Here is a 13,403-nt window from a genome sequence, read left to right as displayed (position 1 = left end):
AGTTCACAGCTTCTCTTTGGCATACCCAAATTGCCAGCCTCACTGCTTTGGAGCCTCTATTAAGTGAAATAAGGATGACTAGAACACACTGTGATATCTCAAAAGTGGATCTGTGAACCAAGATGGCTAGTAAGTGACAAATGGGCAGGGAAACAAGTTCTCGTTAATGTCTGTTTCTCAATAGAGATGCTACTACTGGCACTTGAATGTGACAGCTCCAATGTAGGCAACTTTCCCTAATACTGCAGGTCATTTAACATCCCTAGCCCTTTTCTAAAAATCTGAGCCAGTGACATCCACAGCGCTTGTGACAAATCTCACACCTACACATTTCCAAATGTCCTTTACTTCCGAGGCAGCAGCACTACCACCAACTGGAAAACAATTACCGTGTCTTCTCCAATCCCCTTTCTCACAATTAAAAACAAAAACGAAAAAACTGCACTTTCATTTTTGTTGGATGATGTCAGGTAAAAGTCTGTGGCCCTGGATCTGAGCGCCCTATCTGGCCTCAGAATGAACTGGCAGGTCGTGTGGGCACAGTGCTGCCCTTTGGAGAGCCCGTGGTCGGGGAGGGCCTGCTCTGCCCACCACACAGCCAGTGTGCTGGATTCAGTCCTGCTCCTGAAAAGTCAGGGCCTGTAATGGTGAGGTATAAATTCAATTACATTAGGGAGTCCAGTTGTGTCTCTGGGTCAAGCTTCATTCTCATTCAGCTTTTTGCCAATAAAATTGACTTACACACAAAAAAATCTTCTATATCAGAATGTTAATTTTGTGAACTGTTCCCTTCTAAAACCAGGCATACCTTTCCCTTCCCTCTCTGAAGAAGAAAAAAATGGATTCTATAATAAGTGATGTGAGACTACTGATTGCCATTTGGAAAAAGGATAAAACAATCCAAACCTCACACCAGGATAAACTCCAAATGAGTCAGAGAGATACAAATAGAAAATGAAAAACAAAACGAAACAAAAAAAAACAAGTACGGGAAGACAATATGGGTGAATTCCTTTAAAATGCAGACGTCAGAAAGTCTTAACTATGACTCAAAATTTAGAAGTAAAAAAAGACTAATCAATTAAACTACATAAAAAAAAGAAAATTTTGTTTTCAAATGCATTCATAATAACAAAAGTGCAATTAAAACCAATGAAATAACATTTTTCATCTACGAGGACTAGCAAAAGCTCAAAAGCTTGACAGCACTCTGCTGGCCAGGTTAGAGACTCTCTAACGCCTTGCTGGTGGCAGTGTCAAATGGTACCACCTCTAAGGTTGGAAGTTTGGCACTATCTAACAAAACTATATATACATTTCCCCAAGCAATCCCGCTTCCACGAATTTACCCTGCCGGTACCTCCCCCCATAAATACAAACAACATAAGCACAGGTTATTCATTGATCTCTAAGAGCAAAATATTAGAAATGACCAAATCCCCATACACAAGAGTTTGGTTGAATAAATGATGGTACATCTATGTGATCAAGTACTCTATGCAGCAGTCTCCAACTTTTTTGTCACCAGAGGCTGGTGCTCCTATGAGATTCTAACACCTGATGATCTGAGGTGGAGCTGAGGCAGTGATGCTAGCATTGGGGAGCAGCTGCAGATACAGATGAAGCTTCGCTTGCTCACCCACCGCTCACCTTCTGCTGTGTGGCCCAGTTCCTAACAGGCCATTGACCGGTATCAGACCCTTGCACTATAGCCATTAAAAAAAAGATTGAGAAAAGCAAGATGCAAAAAGAATGTACGTAAAATGAGACCACTGGTATAAGGAAGAGAAATAGAAATAAGAAAATACATATAAAAATAGGAGAAAAATACACAAAGGTTTCTTTTTGTAAACATAAACAGAGGAAGAATAAAATGGAAACTAATAAAAATCATTGTCTATTAAGGGATAGGTGGGAGCAGGGTGAAAAGTACAGGGATGAGAGTAAGACTTCTCTGAGTATACCTTTCCATATATACTCAAACTTTAAAGTATGTAAATGTTTTATATATTAAAGACAAAAATTTTCAAAACAAACTCTAAAACAATACAAACAGAAACAAACCTATTTCTAATGACAAAAATAATTACAAGTAAATCTTCAACTTCACATGGTAGGCTTACTGTTAATAGTAATATAATTCTGAAATATTTTGTATATATTGCAGCATAAAGGAAATAAGTAAATATATTTTTTATAATAACCAAAATTTTACGGGAGATAAAAATATAAAAGTAATGTTAAGTTTGAATTACACAAATCAATATAAACTCATGATCCTTAAAAAACATTCTTTCCTATATTACTCCTATAATATTTTTAAAATATTATTTTTTAATTCTGTCCCCGGACAGAGCATAGAAGCAATAGAATTCCAGGAGCAGTGTGGGTGGCCCCTAGCATTCAAATCTTGGTTTCTAAATATGATTTCCTAGTATAAGGAACAGAGTCTCTTGGAGAAAAGGCTGATTCCAGGCCTAAGGCAGGGAAAGTACAAAGTGAGCCTAAGGCATCTTCTGTGCCAGGAAACAAGGAAGCGCTCAAAGGACACAGGCCAACATGAGACAATTTGAACACTGAAAAGAACAATGACAATGACAATGCCTTATAACACACTCAACATGGGGGGTATGCTTATGTTTAACAGTGTGCATGCACACACACACACATTCTGAAGGGTAGACAAGGAGAAAAGGAAAGCCTCTTTATAAAAACAATTCTAGTTAATAAAAGTAGAAGGAATGACAGAAGTAGAAAATTATTGTTTTACGACTTCCAGGGTAATTATTCATTTCAGGCAAGGATCATCAGTGGAAGCTAAAGTCACTGGCTGAAAGGTTATTGGGGAATAGAATATTCACATGGATTCAACATACCACCCTACAGATTACGAGTTACAGAAGGGAAAAACTACTTTTACAATAAAAAGGTCTAGTGGTCACCACCTTAACAAACGGACAATCAACAGTGGGACAAATTGATTATATGCCTCCTGGTGTGAGGCAATGAGAAAACTACAATATCATGTAAGTAAAGTAGTGTCATTTATACATTCTAAATCTGATCATAAAGAAGCAATTAGAAAGCCAGAATGAGGGACAATTATATAAGATGGGTGGTCTGGGTTATGTAAAACTCCAGCTATAAAGACATTTTGGGGAAAAGTGGGGACATTTCCATACTGATTACATATAACATTACAGAATTGCAATTGTATTAGATGTACTAGTGGTATTGTGGGAGACGATGGTATAAAGGGTATATGTATTTAGGTTTTAAATAAATGCTGATATATTTAGAGGTTAAGTGTTGTATCTGCATTCTGAATGGCTCACTCAAAAAAATTTATATATACAGAGAGATAAAGGTGGCAGAACATTAACAACTGGCAAATCCATGCCAAGGAAACCTGTGTGAAGGGTGTGCAGATGTGGTGCACGTTTGTGTCCATACTATATTCAAATTCTCTGAAAATTTCAATTTTCTTTAAAATAAAAAGTTGGGGGAAAAATCTTAAAAATTAAGTAAATGTGGTTTTCCCAAGCCCAACCTGTCTCAGTAGAGTGTACCAGGAGCCTACAGCATCTGTGAGCCAGCTGGACTTCAGGCCTGGTTCTCACAGTGATACAGAGGAGCCCCAAGCTGGCCAGAAGCAAAGCAACTACTGAATCCAAGGCCTGGGTGAGAATACTAAACAACGTGGAAGACTCAGTTCAACTCTTCACCATAATTACAAGGCGGGAAATCCAAATGACTTTCAAGTTGGTTTCAAGACATCGCTGGCATTTTCAAATGTGAAAATGACTCTTACCTTAGATGACCACCAAATAGGGTCCTAGAGGGAAATGAAAATGTGAAGAATTCCATCCTACAGTTGGATTTCCAATGAAAAAAGATGACTTAGAAAAGTCACAAGTAAGTTAACTGGTAAACGTGAAAATAAACTGTCAATTGCAAAGGATGTCTAGGTATTACAGGCAATCTGAATTAAAAAAAAAAAATAGAAAACAAGCTAATAAAGAATTTGCTGGAAGTATTCTAAATTCAATGAAAGGATGAGGGAAAGTGGGTTTGCCTTAAAAAAGAAAACCTCAGCTAAAATAAATTAACATTTACTAATTTATAATTCCTCACTCTATCAGGTTGTAATAATACAATTTACCAACTATATTATACTATGCTACATAATATACTGCATGCTGTATCAGTAATTAGTAATATAGTATATATACACTATGCTATATTATACCAACTATATTATATTTGTTCCTAAATATATTAGGTTTTGTACCAAATACTATGAAGAAGGTCCACAGAGCAAAGGATACCATTTCAGATAAAAAGCAAAATCTTAAATTCAGTAAAAACAATGAAAACCATAAGATGGAAAAAAAGGAACAAGAGAGGGAACAGTAAATAAACCAGTTGTTTTTTAACCAAATTAAATACAGAAAAGAGAAAGACACGCTCCTGGTATGCTTTCTGCCTCTGTTCAGTACGCGTGGACTAGCATCAACGCGACCCTACCTGCTCCTCCCACTGATCTCCTGTGGGCACACTAAATCAGATTTCTTACAAATTCTGAAGCAAACAAAGGACTACCTGGATTTTATGAAAAAAGGCATTTTGCTGCTTTCTGTGCCTACTTAACTCAGTCAGCACACACAGCTGTTAAAACTCAAGTCGGTGAATACCCTTTTGATTGAAATAAACAGTAAATATTTCTACGAACGAGAAAATTCTGAGAGTTGGTATTAAGTTGAACAGCCTATCACTATGTTCTGGGCACAGCATTACACGTTATAAACCCTTGCTTTCATCGCATTTCAGAATTCTGAAGAAAGGGAGTGTTAAACATGAAAATAGGATGAATATGTAAATAACATAATCCTTATTGTGTCTTATAGCCATAAAAACATTTTTCAAGGACCACCATTTCCGGTGACTCTGGTTTGTAAGGACAGCACTTCATCCATTTGTTGTGAGGATTAAATAAGGTATTTATGGAAGCATAGCACACAGCAGGTACTTGATAAATGTGAGCTCTATAAAAATGTTCAGTCTACGTGAAGCACTTGCCCACATTCTTTTAAGACTTATAGTCATGCATTCATTACCTCTATTTTACAGATGAAGAAGAAGCAGTTAAAGCAGCTAGCCCAAGATCACACTGAAATAAATGGCAAAGCTCAAACTTGAACCTTCTGAGATTTAATTTCGGAACATGCTCTTTCTTCCTTGGCTATCTCAGAGAACCAATCTAATTCTCTCAGAAAACAGGTTTACTTCATTGACATCAAGGACATGCAGCTATTTAGCAGCAAAATTACAAGTAAAACCCAAATGTGCTTACAGGAAAATTAAGTGACCATTTACCTTGACGAATATTATTCACTAAATATTTATCCCACCCAATTTCAGGCGCTCTGCTAGTTTAGAAAGATGGGTAAAAGATATGATTCCTCACTCATAGCAGTGGAGACAGATGCGCACATAATCTCAAACACAGGGGCTGTTACAAGAGATACGTAAAATCACATGACATAATAAAGTAATATACACAGGACGTGTGACAGAACTATTTATAGGTTACATGGTTATAGGTTATAAGAATGTGGGCAAGTACTTAACACAGACTGAACATTTTTGTAGAGCTCACATTTATCAAGTACCTGCTGTGTGCTATGCTTTTATAAATACCTATTTAATCCCTAGAAACAATGAAGTTGATGTCCTTACAAACCAGAATCACCGGAAGTGCCAGTACTTGAAAAATGTTTTCATGATTATAAGACATGACATATTGAGGAGGGTGGTCAGTTACTTTTTTCAGTGATATTTTTCATTCGGCTTTTCTTAAGTCACTTTAGCCTTTCTAAACAAGTGCCTTTACATGCTGTTTTCCCTGCCAGGAATACCTTTAATCTATTTCTCCATTTAACACATTCCCATTTGTCTTCTGAGAATTACATCAAACGCCACCTTGCCTGCAACCACTTCCCTGACCCCTCTAGGACCCCGTTACTCCCTTCTCTATTCACACCCCTATTAGCGCACGTGCCATGCTTTCCTACTGCTCCTCCATCTTGGCCAGACCAGTATGGCCAGGCCATTTTCTCCCCATCCTTGTTTCTGCCTTCGACTTCCACATTACCTGGAGCAATCACAAAGGGCTGAAATGTACTTTTTTCCTTTCACATGCCAAGTGCTCAGGTGAAAGGGTCATCTAAACAGGACTCCTGGTGTCATCCGAGCCAACAAACAACCCTCAATTCCTACTCCCATTCCTATCCTCAGAAGCACAGGCTCACTTACTGTAACACTCCATTCTTTCCCCCAACAGATTTCAATCTGGCCTCACCATAATTCCAGATGTGCAACTGCTTGGTCAAGAGTCACCAAGGCTTCTTTTCAAATCTCAAGACTTTTTTTCAGGTCTCTTCCATATGAGGTCGCTGTCTTCCCCTCTTTTACAGCTATGCCCCCTCCTATATCTCTGCAAGTTTTTTCTTGTCTTTGCTAAACACATCTCTGTTCCCCACTCAAATGCTGGTTTCCTCTGTTGTTTCATTCAGATAAAAGCAACCATTTTCTACACTTCTAAATTTCTCTTTATTCTTTTGTAGTATTTTTGAGCTGTTTTCCAAAGCAGTTAGGGCATTTTACATTGTTTCAGTGAAAGACAATATAAAAATGAAAATGCAGAATATTACTTATACTTCCAAAGTATTTTTTTCTTTTAAATAACAAGGCAAAAATACAAATTCTTGTTTAGAGGGGAAGTGTCAGAGCAATGGTCTAGGCAACATTGCCCAACAGAACTTCCTCCAATGACAGAATTAGTCTATAATCTGTGCTGTCTGATACGACAGCCAATAAGCCTACATGACTCATGTGCACTTGACATGTTAGAAGTACAACCAAAGAACTAAATTTTATCTAATATCAATTAACTTTAATTTAAACAACACATAGCTAGGGGAAACCACACAGCTATAGGCTGTTTTGACCAAAGCCTTCAAGCAGTACAGCTAGTACTGTACTGATGCTACTGATGTGTATTTCAGCAAGGCTTTTAAATTTCATTAAATTGTTACAAAGTCCACAATTTAATTTTACTGGTTTAAGTTAAAAAGCAAAAATCTACTGCCACAACAGAGTAGTAACCAGACAGTCTTTGAATAGATTTCCACAATGAAGCTGGGCTTGATGACTGTTCCTGATTTTCTCTTTCGTGAGGTAAGAGGGTGGGACGGTAGCACTTTAACACCTCAGAAATGTGACTTGATTCTTCGAGGCTTGAATGGGTTAACGCCATCATGGAAACCACCTGGAAAGCTGGTGTTCCCGACACCTCTCTTGGCACTGCTGAGGCCCTCTGCCACTGACCAGAACGGCCTGTGCAGAATGGGCCTAAGGTAAGAGAATTTGGATCGTATACCCCATTTCAGCCTGGATTTCAGTGCTGGGGCAGAAGAGAGAAACATTTATATACTGGAAGTAGCAGAAAATCTAAGTGCATGTATACCCACAAATATGCATATGGGGTGAAAATGAGAGTAATATCACAAAAGTCTCCAGATTCCCAATTGGTCTTCTTGTAGTTTTCATTAATTTGAGGGTCCTTATTGTCACAGCTCTTGTTATCCCCCCACCCTTTTGTTCTTTTTCCCTTGTTAATCTTGCTAACGGAAAGAAAAAGATAAAAATATCGAGTTGTAACAGATACTGAAAACTCTTTCTGCATGTTTTTGCAACTCCTTCCTCCTAGAAACAAAGCATAAAAGTCACCAAACATAATGACAAAAATGACAAGTGCCTACCTCCTCTTGTGTCATAGGAACACTCAGTTGAAGAAACAACATCGTCCTTGGGAGCCCGCGAGAATAGGGCCTTGTTTGCAAATTGTCTTCCAGGGCACCTCCTCTTGCTCACTCTCGTGTGGCTTTCAGTCTAGGTCCAGAGTAAGTCTCCCCACCAGCATCTTTCTCTCCAAAGCCTGCCATTGCCAATGACGTAGCTACTGGAAAGTCTACATGACTGCAAAGCACACAGACATGTGTGCTGCAGTCGGCTGTTTCAGCACCCATGTCACCAGCGTGGTCTTGCTGAAGTAACTGCTACTTGTTATTATGGGCAGCTCAGTATCAGCTTTGAAGACACTGACCCCAAACCACCCTGTGATGGGAGCAAGACCCTCTCAGGGAGCATAACAGTATCCTGCTTCTATCCTTTCAGACCTTCTTTCTATCCCGTAGCCCAAGATTAAGACTTTGCCTTCCCTGACCAGGATTACCTAGCCCTAACTCAAGGCCAGGCTAGGAGAAATTAGGCCAGTGGCAGGTACACCCTATGCCCCTAAGTTGGTCTATTAGGGCACTGGAACTTGACATTTATTTTAGTAGCAGGGCATTTGCTCAAGCTCTTTGAAATAAAAATTTAACTCTCCATCTCTATCCTCACCCCCACTGCCCTTTGGCTTTCTCGAGCAGTTTCCCTTAAAAGCCACAGGCTCTTCCAAGAGACTTCCCCTTGCTCTTCCTGAAGCCACAGACTTCATCCTCACTCCTCACACCTGACAGCCTCTGCCCCATACTGGACAACACTTCATGGAAGATAGTTTTCCATGGGCTGATTTCCTGAGTCCCTGGGGCTTCCCAAAATACACCATGACTAAAAATAAAATTCCCAATTCAACATAAAGCTAAGGAGAGTATTTTAAATAAGATAATTATAATATAGAGTTAGTAACAAAAATGGTTGGGGACAGCTGGGCAATTTCACATAAAATTTTAAATTGAGGTAAAGATTTGGTTAGGAAAGGTTCAGAAGTATAACTAGAAAAGAAAATGAGAAACACAAAGGCAAAGGAAGTGTTAAAATAGTTTTTTAAAGCAGTTTTCTGATATGTTATTCAGAACTACCTATATTAGAATGATAAAAAAGGCAGAATTTAAATATAAGGACAGGTGAAATTAAGGTAACCAGAAAATCACTGGAGGAAGTGGTGTGGGAACTACCTGGCTCTGTTAATGTTGATCAATCTGTCAAATGCTGTGCCCTGTGATTCCCTGACACGAGTGTGGCCTCATCCCGGCACTAGAGAAAAAGCACCAGCAGGAAATGGCCCTCGAGTGCCTGAAAATCAGAGGAAAATTGGCATTTCATATCGGAATTGGGGTTTGGCCCACCTGGACCAAGTTTATCAACCAGGACAGAATTAGCAGAAATTTCATAATTATCTGAAATAAGTACTTTTTCACTTCTAAGCAATCTATATGAAAAACTTACTTAAACCAAGAAAAACAATCCTTCCACAAAAACAAAACTATGTATATCAGTTGGAACTCGATTAATGATTCTTCAAAAAGCTTGAAAATAGCCTAATTATTACTAGCCTAATATTTTTATTTGTTTTAGGCTTAACATTTATTTCAAGAGACCTTTTCTCAGTCTAGGAGTAAGAATTTGGACGTGGTCTGTAGTTAACAAACAGGTATTCAAACACCATCAACACCCATGAACACATACTAAAACAGGTGCAAAATCACTGCCTCACTCTGATTTAAGGTTGTTGATGCCTTAATCTTTCAGTTTTAAATTCACTCCGAAGAAAATGTGAGCCATAAGGAAACACAGGGTATTTTCCCATAGTAAGTTCTACCTTAACAATTTCTATATTATGTTCTTGAATTTGTATGGAATTCAACTTGGCAAAGTTCTTGGATGTTTTTAACTAATCCCACATTTGAAAAAATTGTTACATATATGGCTTCGGTTCAATGATTGGTTGTGACAAAAACAAAAAACAAAAACCCTGCTTCTTCTGGGGGAAAAAAAAAAGGTGGAGAACAGACAGTCCCCAACTTACAATGATTCAACTTATAATTTTTCAACTTCATGGTGGTGCAAAAGAGATATGCATTTCACAGAAAAACATACTTAAAGTTTTGAATTTTGATCCTTTCCTCAACTGACAGGCAGTACGGTACTCTTGTGATGCTGGACAGTGGCAGTGCCCAAAGCTCTCAGCTGGCCACGTGATCACCAGGGTGCCCAACCAGTACGTGACAGTGTGTTCACGGTGACAGAGACTTTGTCCAACAATGGGCTAATGTAAGTGCTCTGAGCATGTCTCAGGTAGGCCAGGCTAAGCTATGATGTTCGGTAGGTTAGGTGTATTAAATTTCTTTTTTTAAAAAATGTATTCTGACTTACGATATTTTCAACTTAACATTGGGTTTACCAAAATACAACTCTCTCATAAGTCCAAAACCATATGTATACAGTTAATGATAAGTATAGAGAGAATCCTTTATAAATTTATTAGACTGCAGCATGATTTATTTGAATCTAAAATAAAAAAATACCGACAAAAATAAAGAATGTAAACTTTTACAAGTTAATCCAAGTAACTCATAGAGTAATATGATTCTCATTTGTAAACATGTTTCTTGATTTTTTAGATTTTACCTAGAATGTTGGTAATGGAAGGGTTCCCTGAAATGAAGGGAAAGTATTTAACTCTATTCTTTGGTTTATGTCAAAGTATAAAAGGACTGCAGACTCAGCCCAGAAGCACAGGGTCAGGAATGCAATCTCAATTAATTAGGTATCCCAGCTGGGCAGGGGGTTTGCAGCTGTTAACTTGATCAATGACTTACCTAAATGTCATCTCTACTGATTCGCTTATAAATTACTAGCAAGTGAGACTAATGTACAGGTGCTAATTTATTTAAACTGTTCTCTACATTTCTACATAGCTTTATAAACTGCATCTGGCACCTAATGTTAGCTGTCAGTTGTACTTAGACATGCCTGTCCTAACGACTCTGTTCATTAGAAGTGAGCACAAATTATGAAATATTGTGAAAAATGATACATCAAATGGAATGGGCACAGCAAATCAATTAGAGAAACTTCATACAGCACATTCACACTTAGGAGAATAAAACATTCTGGTTTCAGAATGAGGTCTATAATACCAATTAAAAAGTAATTGGTAGGCTTCAGCAGTGTTATATATCAATTTGCTGGCTTTTTTCCTGAAATTCTATAGTAATATAGAACTTAACTTTTAATTCCCAAATAAAGACATTAGTAAATGCAAGTGCAATTCCACATTCATAATATTTTATATAACCACAACGTCTCCACCTTAAAATTTATAACAGATACTGCTTAACTCAAAAATGAAAATGCACATATCAGTGGTCCTTAACTTTGTGTGCTTATGGCGTGATTTCTGGAGGAATCATTTTTGATGGTACATTTGAAAAGATTAAAAAAGACTCAACAGTACTGAACAGATTAGCAATAACGGTCATTCCAAGTCCACTCTAATGTAACAATGTGTGATAGTGTCTACAGAATTCCATGGGCACTGACTGCACTACATACCCAGCCAGCCTTTAGCCTTGGGGCATGATTTGAGGACATCTGTTTATACCCTGCCCTTGTTGCATACTTGGGGCTTATTTCTTTATAGTTCCCACACACAGAATATCCTTTGGATCAAAGTATGCTTTACATCGAATTACAAAACCCACTCATCTCAATGTTTATTTGACAGATTCCTCCTCACAATATATATACTGTTACAAAAAATACTTCTTAGACATGGATCAACATCTGGAAGATACCTGTGAAAGGTTTATGGAACAGGGGTTGAGAACTGCAGCATTAAGACCTATTTTCAAAATATTCAGTATGCATTTTAAGCTCTTTTTAGCAAGTCACCATATGCACTACTGATTGTTAGAAGGGACCAGTTTTTCCTCCTGTTAGATCCTCTGAAGGTTATCGGTTAGTGGTTCAGCGGGAAAGAGCAAAAAGTGGTTTTTTTCTTTTCGATATACTTTAAAAAATCAGGAAAAATTAAACTTTTTGAAATGGAGAAAATCTATAGCTGTTTGTGACTAATTTATTTTTAGTTAATTTGGTATTTTACCAACTAAAAATAATTTTTTCATATAAATTTAATAGCAAGACTGAACATTAAATATAGCAAATTTTGCAAAAAAAATCTAACAAGTAGATATACAGTCTGTAGTTTTAATAATTAAAAATCTAAATAATGACTAAAATCAACAGTGACAAGCAGAATTATTTTTATTCACAAAATTTTATCTGTGATATTTCTTCTTATTTTACCAACTCACATCTGAACTCTTATTAAAAGCCTTTTTAAGGAAACACTAGCATATTAAATTAGCTAAGAATATTTTTCACACATAAGTTATGTATGCTGCATTCATTAAGGCCAAAGCCCAGATTCAAACTCAACTTTCTGGAATAAAGCTATAAACCTATACATCAACCAAAAAAAAGGCCTATGGAGAGCAGAAACAGCTGACAAAAATTCATGATTTTATTCAGTAGGAAAGGCATATAGAACCTCATGCTGAATCCAATGGCTCTTAGATTTAATTCACAAACCCAGCAAGTTTCATTATGCTGGAAGGGTGGAAGGCAGGCAAGAGTGGCTAGAGGCAGACACAGAGGCAGAGACACCTTGACAGGAAAGGAGATGGCAAGAACCAGAATTAAGCATAGGCAGACCATTCAGTGCAAGCACAAACATGCACTATGAGCCACAGTTGGGGTATAACAATTTAACAACCATACTAAAAAGGAAAATCCTGAGGCACTGTAATGTTAAAATATACTCACTATACTCTACTATACAAGGTTGGGGAAACTGCAAATCATTTTAGAAAATGTTACTAAAAATAATTAATCTTTGGAAGTATAGACCAAACAGACTTTGGATACAAAATCACCTTGTACTGCCTTGGTCTCTTCAACAACAAATACTTACTATCCCATAAGGAATGTGTATAAGGCTCCCAGACAGCATTGCACATGTATAAGAAGTTTTTAAAAAGGGGTGGTATTTTTTATTATAAGTTAAAATTAATGGAAAATTCTCTTTTGTGGAATATCTAATGTCTTGATCATATTAAAAAAAAACAGAAAAAATTACTGTACCTACTTTTAATTTATATATTAAAAGCCAAACACACATAAAAAGCATTATAATTTTTAAATATGTAACAGCAATCACAGTGATCTTCCAAAGATTATCTGGAAGCTTAAAAGGGATATCAAAGTATTTATTTTTGTCTTAGAAATAACTAAGCATTTTATCAGTATGGAAATGCTAAATGAGACTCAAAAGTTATATTGTCTCTCAGATTATATATGTCACTGAACCTCTTACAAAAATAAGTTTCAAAACCATAAAATGAAAACAAGAACCATAATGGGTATATAATTTTAAAACCTTGATGACAATTGGTTTTCACTGTCCTCTTTGCTTTTATATCTACTCATATGCCAAAGGGAGTTCACTAAATTTAATAAAATGTCCAAAGAGTTAATTGATACAAAATGTGAGACTT

General features: G+C 37.0%; 1 protein-coding gene across 4 annotated transcripts in view; it reads right to left on the bottom strand.

The window, feature by feature from the left end:
* The window catches only part of MRPS9 (mitochondrial ribosomal protein S9), a 57,521-nt gene that overhangs the window by 30,178 nt on the left and 13,940 nt on the right, over nt 1-13,403 (bottom strand). The gene's annotated exons all lie outside the window — the stretch shown is intronic.

Source organism: Pteropus vampyrus, unplaced genomic scaffold (genome assembly GCF_000151845.1).
Source record: "Pteropus vampyrus isolate Shadow unplaced genomic scaffold, Pvam_2.0 Scaffold160, whole genome shotgun sequence".
Classification (NCBI taxonomy): Eukaryota; Metazoa; Chordata; class Mammalia; order Chiroptera; family Pteropodidae; genus Pteropus; species Pteropus vampyrus.
The sequence above is the reverse complement of the archived record's forward strand: the minus strand, read 5'-3'. Positions and strand labels throughout refer to the sequence as shown.